Consider the following 20495-nt stretch of genomic DNA (forward strand, 5'->3'; position numbering starts at 1 on the left):
ACACTAAACAGCGCTTTTAGGAAGGTTGAGCTGTCAGGTGCAGCCCGGTCAGCAGGCTATGCCGTATGGGGGCCCCTTGTGCCGACCAGCACTGATTTCACAGGTCTCGTCCGGTTGGCAAAATAGGCCTGCGTTATTTTCATTTCTCACCAGATCTGGGGACTGTTCAGCTGTGTCCCTTCTGCTCACAGGCCTCACTGCTGTGGTTCCGTTAGGAGTGCCCTGAGGGTCCAGATGCTGAAGGCTTATTCCTCAGCCCGTGGTGGTCCAGAGGTGACAGAGCTTTTAGGGGATGGAGCCTAGGGGGAATCGACAGGTCATCTGGGGGGACTTGGAGGGACTTCTGGGACATTGGCCTTTTCCTCTCTCTCTTTGCTTCTGGGTCAAGTGAGCAGCCTGCTCCATCACGGGCTCCTTCTATAATGGTTATTCCTCTCTTGAGACAACATACACCTGACAAAGCAACACCAGACAAAAGGCTTTACAGTGGCCTGTGGTTCAAGGACACAGTCCATCACTGTGTGGGATAGGCACGGTGGCAGGGGCGTGAGCCACGTGCACCCCAAGACAGAAAGCAGAGAAAGATAAATGGGGGTGTCCTACTCAGTCCCTCTCCGTACCGCTTTTCTTTTTATAAATTTGGCCCAAGACCCCCAGTCCATGGGCCAGCGCAGCCCATACTCAGTAGGAGTCTTCCCGCCTTAGTTAAACCTATCTGGAAACCTTCACAGATGAACCCAGAGGTGTGTCTCCTAGGCATTCCAAATCCAGTCAAGGTGACAGCGAGATGAACCTCCACACCCTGACCACAGCTCCCAGGAAATGAGTCCAAGTGACCTTGAACTAAAACCTCTGAAGCCACTTCAGAGGATCCTTTCGGTTAAGCTACTTCAGCTAAACAGCATCTTCCCTGCCCCCCCACCCCCCCACCCCCCCACCCCGCCTACACACATCTTCCCTTTAACCAGCCTTTTGTGGCATAAGAGTGGGCTGCAGAGGCCAGACCCCGTCTGGGGACTGCAACTCTAGCCAGAAGACCAGCTAACTGTGACCTCAGATAACTCTCTGTGCAGGGAAAGGACCAGGGGAAGTGTGAGCATTGGAAGGCAGCCTTGCCAATATGCCCCGTCACAGGCCACGCCCCAGCGGCAACTCTGCATCCCGTGCCCTATGGTTGGAGCAGGGAATCCTTAGGAAGAGGTGTAAGGGGCCCTGCGGGTACTTAGTTCCTCACTCTGTCTCACCGCCACCCTGAAGGCCAGCCTTGGAGCCTTTCTGGAAGGAAGTGTGAGGATGGATATGTTGGGGGGGGGGACTGTGCTCCCAGCAGGAAGGAGGAAGTGGGTGGAGATGGGAGTGAGGACCCTAGAAGGGCTTCCCTGCCTGGGCTTGTGGGAGCCTGCAGGTTCAAAACTGAAGGAGCCGTGAGGGATGGAAATTTGAGCCTCTCACGAACCCAGGCCTTAGAGCTGGCTTGCTGAATGGTATCTTTGGGTCAGTTCCAAGGAGGCCGCACAGAGGATGATGCCCCAGTTCACCTGGGGAGTCCTCTAAGCGAGCACTCCAACTCTCAGGTAAAGTTGGAATTTTGCCCTTCACGGATCAACATCTGTTCTGGAAGAATTCATCCTTTGTCACTGCATCTCAGCAGCCTGGATTCCCAGTGTCGCTTGGGCTAGCAGCAAACGGAGCGTTGCTGGGGACAGACCCAGGCCAATTGGCAGCAATGGCTGAAGCCATCCAGACTTACAGGGTGCCCACTGGTCCCTGGCTTCCCTGGACATATCCCTGAATTCAACCAGCCTCTTATCCCTCCTTCTGCTAGCATCTTCTCGCTGGTGTTCAGACTTCTGGGGACCGAATAAAATATATATTGACTTCGTTCAGGTTTCAAGGGAAGGAAGGGGGTGCAGGTGGGGGTGCGGGGGCAGGGGCAGATGAGAACAAACCTAAAAGAAAAAGACCCGAATGTGCATAAAAACAGACTATACAGGTCACCTTCCCACCACTTGCCTCCCCAATGCTGTGTCCATGTCTGACCCCACACATGTTTCAGGGTGCTGAGAGATGGAGAGCACTTGACTGGACCCAAACAAAAGCCCTATCACACACATATATGTCTGCCTTAGGGATTTTATTGCTGTTAAGAGCCATCCTGGCCATGGCAACGCTTATAAAGAAAACATTTAATTGGGGTGGCTTGCTTCAAGTTCAGAAGTTTAGTTCATTATCATCATGACGGAGAGCATAGTGGCATGCAGGCAGAGGTGGTGCTGGAGCTGAGAGTTCTATCTTGACCAGAAGGCAGCAGGAAGTTGACTGACTGTCACTCTGAGTGAAGCTTGAGAAAGGAGACCTCAAAGCCCGCCCCCACAGTGACACACTTCCTCCAAGAAGACCACACCTCCTTACAGTGCCGCTGCCTTTTGGGGGCCCTTTTCTTTCAAACCACTACAACGTTTAACGAACATGTGCAATTACTGAATTGTTGGTATTCACAGTGGGCTGTTAGTACATACACACAGTGTGCAGCAGGCAAATCAGGGCACCGCTGTGTCTATCACCACAGATATTGATCCCTTCTTATGTTAGCAACACTCAAAATCCTCTCCGAAGGGCTTCAGAAGACAGGTTTTAGTTCAAGGGCACTGGGTCGGATCACTGGGAAGTCAGGCATTTATTGGCGCGGTCAGAGAAAAAGACAGAAAAAGCTTGATAGAAGCTCTGAGGAGAATCTTGGCTCTAAAACCAGAGACGGACAACATGGCAGGCACCCCGAAGAGAGGAAACTGGGGCCCACGCAGTAGATGTGGCGTCTCTTCTGTGATGATGGGGGATGGTTCACAGCACAAGCCCACAGGCTCACTGGAGGAAGGAGGCAGGGAAGCTGGTGGGGAGCAGAATGTATGGCTACCAATACGCCCTCTGTTGCAAACTGACTTTCCCCGGTGACAGATCCTGCCCCAGGGACGGCTGTCAGCTAAAGGTTCAAGGACAACATCTCAGCAAAGTGCCGTCAGCTATGAGAGGAGGCGGATGCAGATCTTGTGGCCTGAGCTGGATTCCAACATTGCATTCTTTTTTTTTTCCCCCAACACTTTCATATTTTTTTTATTTATTTGTTTATAAAAATTTCCACTTCCTCCCCTCCTCCCCATACCCTCCCATTCCCCCCACTCTGCCCCCCAACATTGCATTCTTTTGCTCTGTATCAGCTGTTTTAAATACGCCGTTCATTGTCAACCATGGTCTCCCTACCTCACTACGGAACTCTAGGTGTTAGCCCTGCATCCTCACCATTAGCCAACCACTCCCTGTGTCCTTCCCCCACACTTCTCGTTCGACTACAGCTTGTGCTCGCTCTGTGAGACGGGCTTCTTTAGCTTGTATATGAGATCATACAGCAGTTGTCTTTCTTTGTCTAATATAATGGCCACTGGTTCCATCCATATTGCCACAAAGACGGGATTTCATTCTTTTAATGACCATGCACATATGTATCATTTTGCTTTGCTTTTTTTTTTTTTTGAGACAGGGTTTCTCTGTGTAGCCCAGGCTGTCCTGGAACTCACTCTGTAGACCAAGCTGGCCTTGAACTCAGAGATCTGCCTGCTTCTGCCTCCTGGGTGCTGACATTAAAAGTATGCACCATCACCCGGCTGCATATGTATCACATTTAAAAAGCACATTTATTTCCCTAATTTGTTTGTATGTGCATGGTTCGGCATGTGTGTGAAAGTCAGAGAACACCTGTGGGAATCCGCTCTGTCCTTTCATTGTGTGTATCCTGGTGATAGAACACAGCTCACAGGGCGTGGCAGCAAGCATCGTTACCACCGAGTCATCTCGCCAGTCCCCTGTGCAGCACATTTAAAATATGGATTGATTCCAAATTTGGCTGCTGTGAACAGTACTTCAGTGAGAGGGGATGGACAGATGTCTCTTTAGCATGCCAGCTTCCTTCCCTTTTTCTGAGCATAGAATCGGCCTTGAGTTTACTGCGCCATGTGGTTTTATGTCTAATTAAAAAAAAAACCCACCCATACTGTCCTCCAGGATGGCTGAGCTACTACGCATCATCACCAACTGTGGAAAAGGGTCCCCTTTTCTTCACACAGTCACCAGCTTGTGTTCTTTGTTTCTTTGCTTTGGAGTCAGGGTCTCAGATAACTCAGGCTAGCTCACTTTATAGCTGAGGCTATCCTTGAACTCCTGATTCTGCTTCTGCCTCCCACATGCTGGAATTACAGGTATGTGCCACCATGCCCGGCTAGTTTTTGCCCTTCTGATTGGCATGAGGTGACACCTCGGTGTGGCTTTGATCTGGCTTTCCCCAGCAGGTAGGGGCCATAAGTGCTTTTTCAAAACTGTGTTGGCCTGTCATTTATTGAAGGTTATTATTTTGGTCGATGGATTCTGATCAGAGGACCTTCTGGGACAACCAACCTCTCTTCCACTGTAGGCTCTGGGGATTGAACTAGATCATCAGGCTTGAGTGACAATCACTTTTACCTGCTGAGCCATCTCGTCGGCCCTGGTTGAGCATTTGCCCATCTTCTGATGAATGTCTTTAGAGCTGAGAACCTTGTCTAAAGCAGACTGTCTTTCTGCTGTGGGGCTGGCTGGTGGAGTCCCATACACACTCTGATGTCAGTTCCTTGTCACGTGAGCGTTTGAGGCTATCTTCCCCGGGTGGGAGTTGTCTCTTCACATCGTGCATCTTTATCTTTCCCATGTGGAAACTTTTAAGTGCAGCATGAGCGCTTCACGGATTTGCCTGAGGTCTGCATGCAGCAGCCTTTCTGAGCCTGTCTATATTGCTCCAGCTTGGTACAGGTGCTGTTGAAGCAAGAAAAGCTTCTGCGTTTATAGCCTAATAGGGAAGGGAAACGGGGGGGGAAATACTTCCGGACTGGCAGTGGGAGAGCATGTGCTTATCTGGCATGGCAGGGCCCAGGGTTTGATCTTCAGCACAGAGAGAAGAAAGCAACAATCATTTCTATAGCAACACCCTGTCTCCCCACGTTGCACAGTCCTCCCTGAATGAACCCTTACAGGGAACCTGGCCACCTTTCCCGAACACTTGGATGTAATTCTGCCATAATTGCATGTGGCCTGGACAGGGGTAGTGGTGGGGTGGGGGTAGAGCTTATGGGTAGGAAAGAACTAGGGGAGCGGGGCTCCATCTATAAAGTCATAGTACAGACCTTTCTGTGTGGCTGCTTTAAGGTCACACACTCTCCTGCCAGGAATCTCTATCCATTGCTCTGTAAGTAAGCCTAGTGAAGTCATAGGTTCCCCAGAATGAACCTTGATGGAATTGTATCTTGGTTCATCATTGGGACCTTGGAGAGGGGGATAAATGATTATCCCCTGTGGTGGTTTGAAAGAAAATGGCCCCATAGACTCATAAGGAGTGGCGCTAGTAGGAGGTGTGGCCTTCTTGGAGTAGGTGTGGCTTTATTGAGGCAGCATGTCACTGGGGGCGGACTTTGAGGTCTCAGATGCTCAAGCCAGGCCCAGTGTGGCATTCTTTTCCTGCTGCTTGTCATCTGAATGTAGAATTCTCAACTCCTTCTGACCATGTCTGCCTGCATGACATCATACTTTCTGCCATGATGATAATAGACTAAATATCTGAAACTGTAAGCCAGCCCCAATTAAATGTTTTCCTTTTTAAGAGTTGCTATGATCATGGTGTCTCTTCACAGCAATAGAAACCCTAACTAACACACAGCCCACGGAAGGAATTTTAGCAGTGTAAAGTCTTACACTATAGTGGTGGCTAGCCTAGAACTTGCTATATAGCATAGGCTAGCCTCAAACTTGTGACAATCCTCTTGCCTTCACACCCAAGTGCTGGGATTACAGATGTGTGCCATGCCCAAATACAGATGTAGTTTTTGCTCATATAGGAGGCTGCTCTCTTAGAGTTTGCAGACTCATGGCAAAAGGGTGAACAGAACTGGGTAATAGTGGGGAGGCCTGGATCCTACTCTGGTGCACCCTGGATGAAGAGGCTGTATCTTTGCATCTCCGTCAGTGATTGTAGTTGCTGAGACACAGTAAAGGGCTAATTAACGGGAAGGCTGGGAGGAAGTTGAGGCCAGCCTGCTTGGGTATGGCCTTTTTATTATTGGTCTGGACTTTTGCTTGTGTGTGAATATGGGTGCCCACATACCACAATGTGTGTGTGTGTGTGTGTGTGTGTGTGTGTGTGTGTGTGAGAGAGAGAGAGAGAGAGAGAGAGAGAGAGAGAGAGAGAGAGAGAGAGAGAAAGTAGGGCCCTCTTCTGTTGCTATGCTGTCCTGTGGGTTAGCTGGTGTGTGCTCACCCTAGTGTGTATACACATGCATGCATGTGTGTATGCACGTGTGTGTGTATGTGTGTGGCAGGGTCCCTCTTGCTTCTGTTGCTGTGCTGTGTACTGTGGGTTAGCTGGTGTGTGCTCACCTGGGTGAGTTTCCCATCTCACTGCAGCTATTCAGGGATTACAGATGTACATAACTCCTCTGGCTTTTTATGTGACTCCTGGGGCAAACTCAAGCAGCCAGGCTCTGACAGCAAGCCCCTTTTCTAGTACCCAAAGCCACTAGTGTTTTGGCAGGTCAGCCTGGGAGCTTGGGTCTTGGCTGGTGTCTGGCATATCATGTTTCAGGCGAGTTCCCATGATTCTCTGAGAAACATGGCCCACTGCTCCCAAAGTATTCAGCAAACAATATGGCTTATGATGAACAGCAGCTTTCCTTCAGAGAGGCTGGAATTTTAGGACATGCCAGGCAGGGTGTACCTGTGTGACCTGCCTAGTACACACTCTGACATCTGGGGCTGAGCTTCCCAGGGGAAGGGGTTTCACTTGTATTTTCAGAGCCCTTTGAAGGAGCGCTTAAGTGGCCTTTGTGACTCCCAGTTGAGGCATCTTGAAGCTTATACCTGTTCCCCTCTCCCGGGTCTAGGCTGTGTTTTCTCTCTGTCCTTTCCACAGTAAAGGGCATGGGTACAGCTGTATGGGAAGTCTGCGAGTCCCCTTGGTTGAAAGCAAGCCCTGGGAGCTCCCCGTTTATCCTTCTTAGGATCAATGTTCCTTGGATACGAGATGACAGGTTACCTCTAAAGTGTTGGATGTTGGGGCTCATAGCCTAGCCTCCTGGTGACCAAGACACTGTTAGCTGAGGCAAGTGAGGAGAAGGGGGAAGACAAGGAAATGACTTGAGGGACAGTGGGATGTCATCATCTGCTGAAGGCTGTTTGATAACTGATAATAAGCCCCTCATTATTTGAGTTGTCTCATTGACTTCTCCCCAAGTCCAATCATGGGGAGCTCTAAGAGCCCTAGGTGTCTGGGAGCTGGTATACGACCACCCTAACTCCAGGGAGGGGAGCCTGACTTCCTGTCCCAGAGCCAAGGCAGCCCCAAGAGGCCCTCCAAACAGACTGTGACAGAGTCACCGGATGCTCCACACCTCATCTACTCTAATGTAGCGACAGAGCCCCAGGTTATAGCTGGAACATGGCTGCTCACGAAGGGACCACATTTCCCAACCTCCCTGCCTATGCCTTATGTACCCATGATCCTGTGCTCGTGGGCAGGAAGTGCTAACTGCCACTCCCCAGCTGTGGCTTTCAGGGGACCAGGTGCAACCTGAGGGTGTGATGGGCAATTGAGCTTTTGAATCTGGGCACCCCACGGCTCAGTCCAGTTGACGCATGGAATTAACCTTTGCACTTTGGCTCCCAGGCCAGCCTCAGCTTTGGTGGTTCTCAGCCTTCCTAACGCTCGGACCCTTTAGTACGGTTCCTTTAGTAGGTTGGTGAGCCCCAATTTTAAAATTGCTCTGCTGTTACTTCATAATTGCAATTTTGCTACTATTTTGATTCATAATGTAAATATTTGATATGCAGGACATCTGATATGCAACCGCTGTGGAAGGGTCACTCGACTCCCTGAGGGGTCGCGACCTACAGGTTGAGAATCACTGCTCTAGCGAGTTCCCTGGTGATTAATAAACTCTTGTGCGGGGTGAATTTCCAGTTCAGCCCTGATCATCAGTCACTAGATCAGTAGCAGTCTGTCCCAGTCTGTAGACGGTGACTTGCTCTTCTAGACTTTTCTTTCTAGCCTCCCGGCCCATCTGTGTCACATCTGTTAGAGCAGAACTAAAATATAAAACCCCCAATGGACTCTATTCACAGCACAAAAAGTCAAGTCCTTTGCTTTTAAAGCCTGGTGATTTCACTCCTTAACCTCGCCACGAGCTTATTCTTCGTCTCCCCTTTTCCTGCTCTCTGTGCCCCAAGCCTTAGCATAAGCTATACTCCCTGTTTAAAAGTCTCTGCCGTGTGTGTGTGTGTGTGTGTGTGTGTGTGTGTGTGAACTTTTGCATACCCTTTGGAGTACACCCAGAGCGTCAAGTCTTCCCCCATGTTGCCCCACCCCCCACCTTGTACATCCCTCCTTAGGCAGAAAGGACCAAGGCACTTGAATTTCTCTCTGGCCTTGTATGAAGCTCTAGCTGCCTTGCACTAGGACCACTGAATTGCATCTCCTTGGTTCTCTGGGATTCCCTCACCCCCACCCCAGTTCCACGGGCGCAGGTCGCCATTGTGCCCTGAGGCTTGGGCCCGATAGGTCACCAGGATGCATATGTTAAACTACATGGTAAACAGATGAAATGGCCGAGTACATAATCTTGTCCCACACCAGCCCTGACGTCGTCTTTCGGCTGTCTTCTTTGCTTGCTGTGTTTTGAATGTCTGCCTGTGTCTAAAGACTCTGTGCCTATGCCTCGCCCTGTGGACAAGCTGGAGATCGCCTCTCTTCAGTAGCTTCCAGTGACCGTGCTCTTCTCTCTTTCCTCTCTTCCTTTTGGTTGACAGGAGCCTATTCACGTAGCCCAGGCTGGCCCTAAGTTGACAGCATAGCCAGGGACAACATTGAGCTCCTGACTCTTCTGCTTTTTCTGCTAGGTGCTGTGATTACAGCCATGCACCAGCTTATGTAGTTTTATGTTGTGCTGGAGACCAAACTCATGGCTTCCTGCCGTGAGTAATGCCGGGCAAGCACTACTAACTGAGCTACAATTTATGCTTTCCTATAGAGCCTTCCTGCAAATTCTTTCCAAGGCCATCCCTGACTTGTGTTTTTAAACAGGACCTCCCCATGTAGCCCAGACAGGGCTCAGTCCTGTGGTCGTCCTTTTCCTCCCCTGTTTTAACACTAACAGAGGGTGCCACGCCCACGCCTTTGCCTCCTCCTGCTTCTGTTTTGAAAATAAAAATTTCCATGCATTATGAGTTTCTGAAAACATCTTTGGTGAAAACAAACTAATTTCAGGGATTTGTTGTATGCATTTATCTAAGTGAGTCATGTTGATATTTTGGCAAATTGGCTTATTTCGACTTCTCAAGTTTCTCTCTGAGCTTGTACTTCTAAAGGAGCCTTAAGACAAAGACACGGTTCTCTGAGGTAGAAAGTGTGGGGCGGAGACACCACGGAGGTTTGGGTCATTCCCTCTCTTGACTGTACTGACTTCTCTAGCATTGCCCATCCAGCACCAGGGGCTCTCATGCTCATTAGAAAGTTCCAAGGCTCTGCCATGAGCTGGAAGGCTCCATACTCCTTTGCTTCAGTGGCTTTTTGGTCAGCGGGGGCTGGGTTTGGAAGCATCGCCAGCCAGGACCTACTGGTTGTAAGTGACAGAAACTCAGGTCAGACTGACCTGGATGGTGACAGCGGCCCTCCCAGAAGGGAGGCTATGGCACAGCTTTGAGGCCCAAAGGGTCTAGGAACCCGAGGCCTCGGAGATGACAGTTGTGACATCAATGCTCCAAAGATGGTCCACGCTGACCATACCTAAACTGTCTTTTGAGACAGCATCTCACTAGGCAGCCCAAGAAATGCTTGAACCCACCACCCTCTTGCCACAGCCTCCCTTGTGCAGCCCAGTCACAGGTCTGTGACCTGAGGAAGGGACCCAAGGATTCCTCCTGGGCAAATTTACCAAAAACCCTTAATACAAGAGAAGAGTTTCCGCTTAGTTGAAAGCGCTCCCCTGAGTTGGGAACAATGACACACTTAGTATGGCCGAAGCTTGGGAATTTTAAAGATTGGGCCTTTCACATCTTTTCATTTTATTTTTTTTAAAATTAATTTCATTTATTCACGTGTTTTATTTAGGTCTGAGTGCTCTCTGTCTGCGTGTGTGCCTACGTGCCAGAAGAAGGCATCAGATCCCATTACAGATGGTTGTGAGCCACCATGTGGTTGCTGGGAATTGAACTCAGGGCTTCCGGAAGAGCAGTCAGTGCTCTTCACCTCTGAGCCATCTCTCCACCTCTCAGGGACCCCTCACATCTTCAAGCTCGCCTCTTGATCCCATCCAGTCATGTGCCTCCATTTGTTGCTCAGTGCTTAGTTACACAGAAATAGAAGGGCCCGTGGCCCACACCATCCCGCTCCAGGGTCTTCTACTGCCCCTGTCATCAGGTCCATGCCGAGCACCCACCCGTTCCTGCTGTTTTTCACTCCCTCCATCCTTTAAGGTCCAGTTTGGGTGCTACCTCCTCTATGAATCGCTCCTGGATCCCCACCCAGAAGGGATGACAGGCTCTAACACTGGAGGTACTCCCAATCGGCTCAGAAGAAAGAACTGTCCATCAATGACACTGTCATCCAGGTGAGAGGTTGTGAGCACCCCATCCTGGAGGCCTCAGATCAACGGCCCGTTTGGGGGATGTTGTAGGAAGGACAGGACCTCTTGGGATTATATGCTAGATTCTAAGGCTTCAGTACAAAGAGGGCAGAGTCAAATCACAGTAGCATGTTCTCCTGGGTTCTGGAGGTCAGAGGACCGAGATGAAGAAGAGGCAGAGTCCAGCAGTGTCTTTCTCCTGGCATCTGCTGTTGGCCTCTTCCTTGGCTTGTAGATGCATCGCTCCAGCCTTTTGCTGTTTTCATAGGGCATTTTTCTCTGTGTGTCTCCATGCCCTGTCTCTATGAGGGCATCAGACTGTGGAGTTAAGACCACCCAAGATCCAGGATGACTTTTTTGATTCTTAGCCAATTAATTACATATGCAAAGTCCCTTTATAGATAAGTCCACACCTTGGGTTCTGGGAAGACATGAGGAGTTATAGGAAAATGCCGTGCAGAGTAACTTGAACACAAGTGAGTGGCTACCGAGGAGTCCTGCCAGATAGGTGACCAGAGATTGAGACCTGGGCGCTACCTAAGTATTCCTACCCAAAGCCACCAGAGGGCGCCCAAAACATTGTGTTAAACAAGGCTCTGGCAACCAGGAGGGTGGCCACACAGGACTGAAAGCTAATAATGTTTTTCAATTTCCAAGGCGGTGGTGAGAAGGTGTCGGCAGGAATCAGACTAAAGACAAAGCTGTTTCCACCCTCCCTCCCTCTCTTCTTTCTTCCTCTTTAAAAACCATTTTGAGACACGCTCTCAGGTAGCCATGATGACCTTGACTTTTAAGACTAACCTTGAACTTTTACGCTTCCTAAGACTGAGGTAGGAGGATCATAAATTTGAAGCTAGCTTGGGCTACGTAAGGAAACCTTTTATGAAATAATTAAATGTTGGGAATATGCTATCGAGAATTGTATTTGTCTTTGCAACAGACAAAGACCACTACAGAAAGCAACTACAACCTATCAAAATGCAGAGGTGTGGAGCCCAGCCCCGAAGGACACAGCTACAAAATGCTCCCACATCTCAGGCTCAGGGAAAGCTGCAAAAGAGGGGGCAGAAAGATTGCAAGGGCCAGAGGACTGGGAGTTTGCTATGAGATTGCGTCTCCTAGTAACATCAGAAGTCATGCCCATAAAGTCTTACCAATATGACCACCCAAACATGAGCGGCACAAGGATGACATAAATGGACATGCCGGACTGGGTGGGGGAGCCCACATGACCTCCACCCTACACACAGAGCTCTAAGCAACCAAGGGAAGCTGGGAGCAAGAGGGGAGATCTTCCCAAGGAACAGTATACCAACTGTAATGTATGTAAAATATACATACATTACATGGCTGAACAGGATGTATTTAGGCATGTGTGTGTGTGTATGTGTGTGTGTGTGTGTGCATGTGTGTAAGAGATTGGTATCGTCTCAGGAACCCCCAGACCAAGTTCTCAGCACAAAGGAGATTTATTTGCCCCAGGGGGGCAAAGGACAGGGAATAAGAGACAAAGACAGGAGAGGAGGAAGTAGGGGAAGGGATCAAGGGAGGAGGGCAGAGATGTTTGTCCCGGATTGCTTTCTGAATCGAGGAGACAGATGTGGCCCATAGGCAAATGGCGGTTTATGAAAGTAAAAGGGGAAACCCTGTGTTAGGGTGAGATATTTAATTTTAATTGAGCGTGTTAATTAGGGCAGCCAAAGGGGCCTTGTGATTGCTGGGCTCCAATACTTCGATAGCTGGACCTTGGGAGTCAGTCTCAGGAGGAAGAAGTAGCCAAACAAGGGAATAGACTTTGGGGGCTAGGTTCAGGAATGTATTTTAATGTTTTTTAGCAAGACAAGACAAGGGAATGGGGGAGAAGGGTAAGACCTGATAAAGCCATGTTTGCCATGCTTGAGATAGCTAGAGTCCCTTCAATATGATATGCATATATGTATGTAACAACAAACAGTTAGTGAGAGAAGAGACCGTGAATTTGAAGATGAATGGGAGGGCTACATGGGCAGGCTTGAGGGAGGAAAGGAAGACGAGAAATACTGGAATCAAATTGTAACCTCAAAATTTAAAAAGAATTGTATTTAAAACTCAGGGGCTTGGTGATAAGACTAGGGGCTGAGGCCATAACTCAGTTGGTAGAGCAAGCACCTAACAGGCCAGAAGCCCTAGATACCATCCCCAGCTGAAGTAAAACCTGGCATGGAAGCACATGTCTCTAACCCCAGCACTCAGAAAACAGGGGCAGGAGAATCAGGAGTTCAAGGCCCTCATCAGCTACATACCGAGTTTAAGGAGACTGTTGTGTCAAACAAGCAAAAATGAAAAAAAAAAAAAAGATCAGAATATGGGTAAAACTCAATAGTGTATTCAAACAGTCCTCGGTCCACAGTTGCGGCTTTGTGTGTGGCCTGGTAAAGCCCTGGGCTCAATCCCAACATCAAACAAAACCCAAACCCAGTATTTACCAATAACAATAATAACAGTAACCCAACCCAGCTCTGCTATCAGGCAAAGATGGCCACTGCCAACACACATCTCCTGTTCAGCATCTAGTGCCCCTGCACATCACAGCTTAGCACTTGCAGGTTTAACTGAGGCCCACAGTGCCTGAAGTTTGTGTTGATAAAGGTCTAGGGGTGTCACTAGCGGAAGTCAAAGGTCACGGGTCACAAGGTATTCATTGGCCTTCGCACATCCTTATCTGCCTTCAATACTGGTGGTGACTCTGCGTGGACGATTAGTTGCCCAAAGGCAGTTGTCTCATCTCCCTGTCTATACTCTGTTGAATGACCTTGAAGAAGGTTTAATGCTGTCCTCTGACCCCATGGGGTTATGTGCTGCTCATAAACACCGGAAGTAACAGAAACTGTACAGAGGATTTCCAGTTAACTCCAGAAATAATCTGCCCATCTAGAAACTTTGTCCCGGAAGCCTGACACATCCTGCACTATACATAGACCTGAAATCTTGAGTCTGCCATACTCTTAGGAAGCCTAGAGACCCGGTGAAGAACCCATGGGGCCACATCCCCATTTAATACATTTAATACATACAGTACTTAAAAAATGAGAACATTATGATTGAAAGTATCCTAGGTATGTGGCATTGGACATTGCTTGACTGATCAAGGCCTTTGGGAGGAGAGGCTGGCCACACTTTCAGGCAACATGGTGTCCTTGGCATCTTTGATAATAGCTTTGGTCGCAGAACAGAGGAGAAACAGGGGCTATGTGTTCCCTTCTGGAATGGGGCGGAGGAGGGGGCGGGCAGGTGGCCTCTGACTCAGGTGGCTCTGGGGTCCTGTTTACCTTCTGGAAGAGCAGGAGGCTGGAAACGTCTGGTTTCCAGGGCCAGAGCTCTGGCCACTGATCTTTGGGCCTACAAAGCCAGCCCTTCAGCCACAGGAAAGGGCCCCAGACTTCCCGGTGCTTGTCAGCCAAGGCTGCAGGCAGCCATGGTAGTGGACAGGGCCCAACACAAACAGCCAGCAGAGAAAGGAACCTTTGTGGTCAGTGCAGGACAGCTGCTGGACTGCCAGGGGTTGCCAGCTCAGCGTGGCTGGGGCAGGAACTGGCAGGTGCTGCCCACACACTCACTGCTGTGGTCCTGTGGGAGGCTCGGCGCGCTGATTGCTGAGCTGGGGGTGGGGTCCAGAGCCTGCGGCTCACTTTCTTCCTCTTCTATTCCTTCTTTTCTTTCCTCCGCCCCTCTCATCTTATCTTTGGTTTGTTGGTTTGTACCGTTTTTTCTTTAAGAGGCTTCCCCAAACCTTTCCCAGTGTTGGTCATTGTATGACAACATGTGCTCGTTCACTGGCGCGTACCACAGGACTGGAGAAAGGGCAGAAGGCCCCATCACTCTCTCCCGATTTCTGTCACCTCTCTTCATCCTTCATGAACAGCCCCAGACCCTTTCCCTGGCACATGCCCACTTCTCTACGCAGACACAAGAGACACAAGCCCATAGCTAGGTTCTTGCTCTTGGTGGTGTTGGTGAGAGGGTTAAGACACTCAGCAGTGTTTCTTAATGGGGAATGTTTGGAACTGCATTAAAATGTTCGGGCTTTGTTGTTTTGAGATAGAGTCTTACGTAGCCCAGGCATTGTGTACTCATTGTGTAGCTGAGGCTAGCCTTGGGTTCCTGACCTTCTTCTTCTCACCCCCAGTGCTGGGATTATAGGCCTGTGCCACCTTTCTGACTAGCTGGCCCTTCTTTACAGGGTGCAGCGTGGGGGAGAGTTTCCATCACACCGCCTGCCTGTGGGCCCCTGGTGCTCCAGTCCTGCAGCAATGCTTTATAAATGGAACGCTATGACCCCACCCTTCCAAAGAGAGGTCTCGCTCCTATCTGTTCTCCTTTGGCACAGTTACCAAGTACGACCAGAGCCTGGTGGGGCAGCGGGGGGGGGGGGGGGGGAACTGCTCCACAGACCTTCTGGAGAAGGTCTTGAGTTTGATCTGGGGCGGGGGAGCTGGGCAGGGAGGGAGCCAAGTAGAAGCATCAGAGGCATCTCCACCCCTCTCCAAGGTCCTCATATACACCTGTGGCTGTTACCTATCCCACCACTGTCAATCATTCCCGCCTACAGAGAAGTGTGGGCAGTTAGGTCTGCCCAAATGTCTTACCCTGTAATTTTCCTGTCTGCCCTGGGAGCTTATTTAAAACCTTCCCTAGGAATGGTCTTGTTCAGGGGAGAAAACATGCTCCAGTCTTCCCCTGACACAAAGTACCAGCCCACCCACCAACATGTCTTTTTGAGGCCTGGGCCACAGAGGTGCAGGTGCCACAGCCCGGGCTTCAGGGCTTTGTCTCAGCCCTAGGTTGACATCCTGGGTAATCCCAGGCACGTCTCTTTTCCTTTCTGGATTTTTCTAGACTAAAACACAGCTCCAATCGAGGGGAACTTCCTGGGCTTCTCCAGTGGCACGGAGCTTGAATTGTCCTGTGCTGTGGGAAGGGAAGGGACTGTCAGACAAAGGTCACGCTCTGACAAATGAAGCCTCAGAGACAGCTTTGGGGTGTAGGCTGCCCACTTGGCATCCTGCTTCAGAAGTTTTGTAATATAGGAGCAAGCTGAGTGTGGGAGCTGAAGCCCTGAGATCTAGTCTCATCTCTGCCCTCCATCAGCTAAGAAGCCGGCTACAGGCAGTTTCACAGAACATTTCTCTAGCTGCAAAATGGAGACAAAGTCATCTTTCACTGGGATGCTATGATATTTGAGTAAAAGGAACAAGGTTAAGAACATTTCCTAGGTGGGGCAGGTCTCGGTGTCTGCAGGGCAGGAGCCCAGTCTCAGCTCTGCTCAGTGTCCGAGCATATGAACCTTGGGCAGGAAGGGAAACATGTCCTCCTCCGTGGCTAGCGGAGTAGAGGGGTGATACGACAGGGGCCGACTTTCAATGGCATCGAAGTGACAGAGACGTGCTTGAGAGATGGACCACCTCCAAGCTGTTTCCTCTGCATCTGCCACTACAGGTGCTCACATCAGGCCTCACCTGTTGTTTCTTATCTATGAGAGAGGTGTGTGCATGGTGTGTGCATGTGTGATGTGTGTGTGTGCTGTGTGAGTGGTGTGTGCATATGTGTCGTGTGTGTGGTATGTGTGTGGTGGGTGCATGTGTGGTGTGTGCATGTGATGTGTGTGTGGTGTGTGTGTGGTGTGTGCATGTGGTATGTGTGGTGTGTGTGTGGTGTGTGCATGTGGTATGTGTGGTGTGTGTGTGGTGTGTGCATGTGGTTTGTGCATGTGTGGTGTGTGTATGTAGTGTGTTTGTGTATGTAGTGTGTGTGTGCATGCGCGTGCGTGTGTACACATACACTTTGCCAGTGGGGTGACAGATGACCCCAGTGCCAGCCTTGTCCTCTTGCTGCCCACTCTTCAGGTATGGAGAAGGGGGCGCCGGAGACCAGAAGGTGAATCAGGGTCACCTGAGAGCCATGCAGACTCTGAGTCTGAACACCCGGGTCAGGTCACTGGAGGACAAGGCTAACGGAGACAAAAACAAGCCTGCCCGTTTCCTGCTGGGAACACCAATACTCTTTTTGCTCCACAAATAAATTTTATATTTAAATAAATACAGACCAGCATGACGTCTTTTTCCCTTCTGAAGAAGAAAGATCATTTTTCCACCTCCAAAAGCTGAGCCCTCAGTCCCCACTCCGTGGTGACATCCCACAGGGCGACCAGGGAGGAATTTCCATTCTTAGATGCAGGTGTGCCTGGGCCAGGTACTAGCACACAGTGAGGCCACAGCACATAGTGAGGCAAGATCAGAGTCCTTCTTTCCTAAAGGCTTCTGACCTGCACGCCTGGCTTCCTTCTGAAGCAATCCTGGAGGTGGGTTTTTGATCCTGGGCTAGAGTAATGGGCCATTGTGGAGGCAAAAGGTGTTGAGCCTGCTTTGTTCCGAATGACCCAAGGGAGGTGACTCCATTTCTCAGCTCCCTACATCCCCAGTAGGTGATCGGGAAGTGTGTGTGTGGGTCTGCCTTGGTGATGTATATGTAGGTGCCCTGGCATGTGTGCATAGATACGGAGGCCAGAGGAGAACCTTAAGTGTCATTGTTCAGGAGCTGTGCACTGTGCACTTTTTTATTTTTTGAGACACGGTCTCTCATTGGCTGCCAAGTAGGCTAGACTGGCTGGCCATCAAGTCCTGGGCACTGGCTGTGCCCACCTCCCCAGCACTGGGGTTAGTGTACCACCATACCTGTTTATAGAAACCATTTTCAGATGTGTTTATTTTCTGTGTGAGTGTTTTGCCCATGTGTGTATGTGCAACACACCTGTGCTCACTACCCGAGGAGGCGAGGAGAGGGAAGTCCTTGGATACCTTGGAACTAGCGTTACAGTTGTCGGGAACCACATTTGGAGGCTGGGAATGGAACCTAGGTCCTCTGCAAAGCCACAAGGGCTCTCAGGCACTGAGCCGTCTCTCCAGTCCCCACGCCCAGCATGACCTGGAAGAATCTTCCAAGGGTGGGCACTTCTGGTTGTTCACAACAGCATCCAAGATGGTCTTCCGGGTTATCTGCATAACATAATGCCTGGGAACAGGAAGAATATCTCCTCTGGGGAAGATGGCAGACCTGCTGCTCACTGGCTTTGGACGATAACGGAGACAGTGTCTCTTTCTAGAATCCAAATGGCGCAGGTTTACTAGAACCTTTCAGAAGATTGGAAGCTGTCTGAGAACAGTGACTCTGGACTTGCCCATGAACTGCAGGGAGCCAAAGTGACCTTGAACTCATGCCGGCCATACTCCAGTACTGAAGTCCTTGGCCTCTGTCCCAGGAGTCCACTGTCCACACAGAGGCCAGGAAGCTACATCAGGAATATTTCCTAGCTTGTCAGCAGGGTCAAACCGCAGAGTCTCCATGGCTTTTTTGTTTGTTTGTTTGTGTTTCTCTTTTATTTGAGACAAAGTCTGATGTAGCCCAGGCTAGCTTCAGACTCACTATGTAGTGCTGGGATTGTAGGCATGTGCCACTATACCTGGTTTGTTGAGTGCTGAGTACTGAACCCTAGGTCTCATATGTGGCAGGCTGGCATTCTACAAACCTAGCCACATCCCATTCTACCCCTCCGTTTTGACATTTTTTTTTCCTGGCTAGCCTGGAACTCGCTGTGTAGACAAGGCTAACCTCAAATTTCTGCCTGCCTCTGAGTACTGAGATTAAAGATGTGTACCAGCACACCCAGCTTTTTGGAGTTTTCTATTGTGTCTTTTTTTTTTCTTGAGACAGGGTCTCACTATGTGTTGCAAGGGAGAGGGCTGCTTGTTCTTCCCGGCCACCCAGCTAGCTTAGCCCTGAAATAATCACACAGAAACTGAATTAATTAAATCACTGCTTGGCCCATTAGCTCTAGTTTCTTATTGGCTAACTCTTACATCTTAATTTAACCCATTTTTATTAATCTGTATATCACCACATGGTCGTGGCCTACCAAGCGAAGTCTTAGCGTGTCTGTCTCTGGCGGTGGGTCCATTGCGTGTCTGACTCTGCTTTCTTCCTCCCAGAATTCAGTTCTGTCTTCTCAGCTTACCTAAGTCCTGCCTATCAAGGGCCCAAAGCAGTTTCTTTATTAACCAATGAAAGCAACACATCAACAGAAGGACCTCTGCACCAACTATGTAACTCTGGCTGTCCTGGGACTCACTGCATAGACGAGGCTGGCCTCAAACTCATGGAAATTCTCCTGTCTCTGCCTCTGAAGTGCTGGGATTAAAGGCATTCTTCACTACCACCTGACTGCTTTTTTTTTTAAACTTTTAAAGTAAGGGTCTCATTCTTATAACCCTGGCCTGGAACTCACGCTGTCACTGAGGCTGGACCTCCCAGGTCCTCTTGCTTCCCCTTCCTGAGGTCTGGAATCACAGGCCTTACCCAGCAGTCCTTCCATGGTTCTCAGTGTGTTTACCCGGTGGCTGTGAGGGTGAGAAGCAACCCTTCCCATCTGGGCTCTGGGCTAAGGGCTGTCACCAGCGCACTCTGGTTTATTCTCTGTGGCTGGGAAAGTTGGTTGTGCACAAGCACTCAGAACGGCCACTTGGTGGCAGCCCTGCTGCCTGGCCTTGGCTCTGGAGTTAGAGCAGGACAGGCTTGCTCGGCCTAGGGCTAGGGCTTCAGAGTGCTTGGTGAACATCTTCGCCGACCGCCCCGTGAGGCCTTGGAGGCTGTAATAGCCTATGTATCTTCCCAGACCTTTCTCTATGTATAAGTATGTGTTGAGAGTGGATGGTCTGTTTTTATGTAAGTGATTTTTGACACACACGTTGTTTGGCAATGTTGGTTTGCCATTTATTTTATGGATACCATCTAATGTCAGTGTGCTTCCCTTTGAAAAGTTACCACATTTATTGCTCATAGTCTGTTTGCCGCAGAGTCTTGCTGTGAGACTCTTATATAGTTTTATTATATTCTCTGGTCCTGGGTAAGAACATGCTCAAATCACTGCAGGTATAACTCATACAATCCTGACTCCAGAATATGATTTTGGGAGACTGGGATGAAGCTCAAGTGACAGAGGACTTGCATAACATAGAAGAAGCCCTGGGTTTAATCCCCAGCACTGCGTACATTGGACATGGTGGTGTGTGCCTGAAATCCCTGGAGGTGGAGGCAGGAGGATGAGAAATTCAAGGTCATCTTTGGTTACACAGCAGAATGGAGGCCATATGAGATCTTGTATCAAATAAATAAATAAATAAATAAATAAAAACAAAATAAAAAAACCTCACCCTTCCCTCCAAGAATATAATTCTTCATTAGTGACAGATGGGTATCCAGGCTCCAGAACAATTATGCCTTCATATAATTCATCCTGCCTTCCTTTAGAAAGATCTCACTTGATGCCCAGGTTAGCCCCTAACTCCTGGGCTAAATGATCTTCCTGCTTTAACCTCCCCAGTACTTAGGACTCTGGAAGTGTGCCACCAAGCCTTGCTTCTCCTATCTTATTCTTTAACTTAAAAAAATTATCTTTTGGGCCCGGAGAGAGGGCTCAAGGGTTAAGAGCACTACTTTTCTTGCAGAGGACCCGAGTTCAGTTCCCAGCACCCACATCAGGCAGCTCACAACTGCCTGTTACACCCGTTCCAGGAGATCTGATGCCCCTCTGACCTTCCCACCACCACACAAATAAGTAATAATTAAAATCAAAACAGAAAAAAAATCTTTTAAAGATTTTATTTAATTTGTATATATGAGTATACATGTGTGCCTACATGAGTTTGTATGTACCACATGCCTGCGATAGTTCATGGAGGCCAGGAGAGGATGTTGGATCTCAAGGAACTAGAG

The sequence above is a fragment of the Myodes glareolus genome, chromosome 18, assembly GCF_982192425.1.
Source record: "Myodes glareolus chromosome 18, mMyoGla1.1, whole genome shotgun sequence".
NCBI lineage: Eukaryota > Metazoa > Chordata > Mammalia > Rodentia > Cricetidae > Myodes > Myodes glareolus.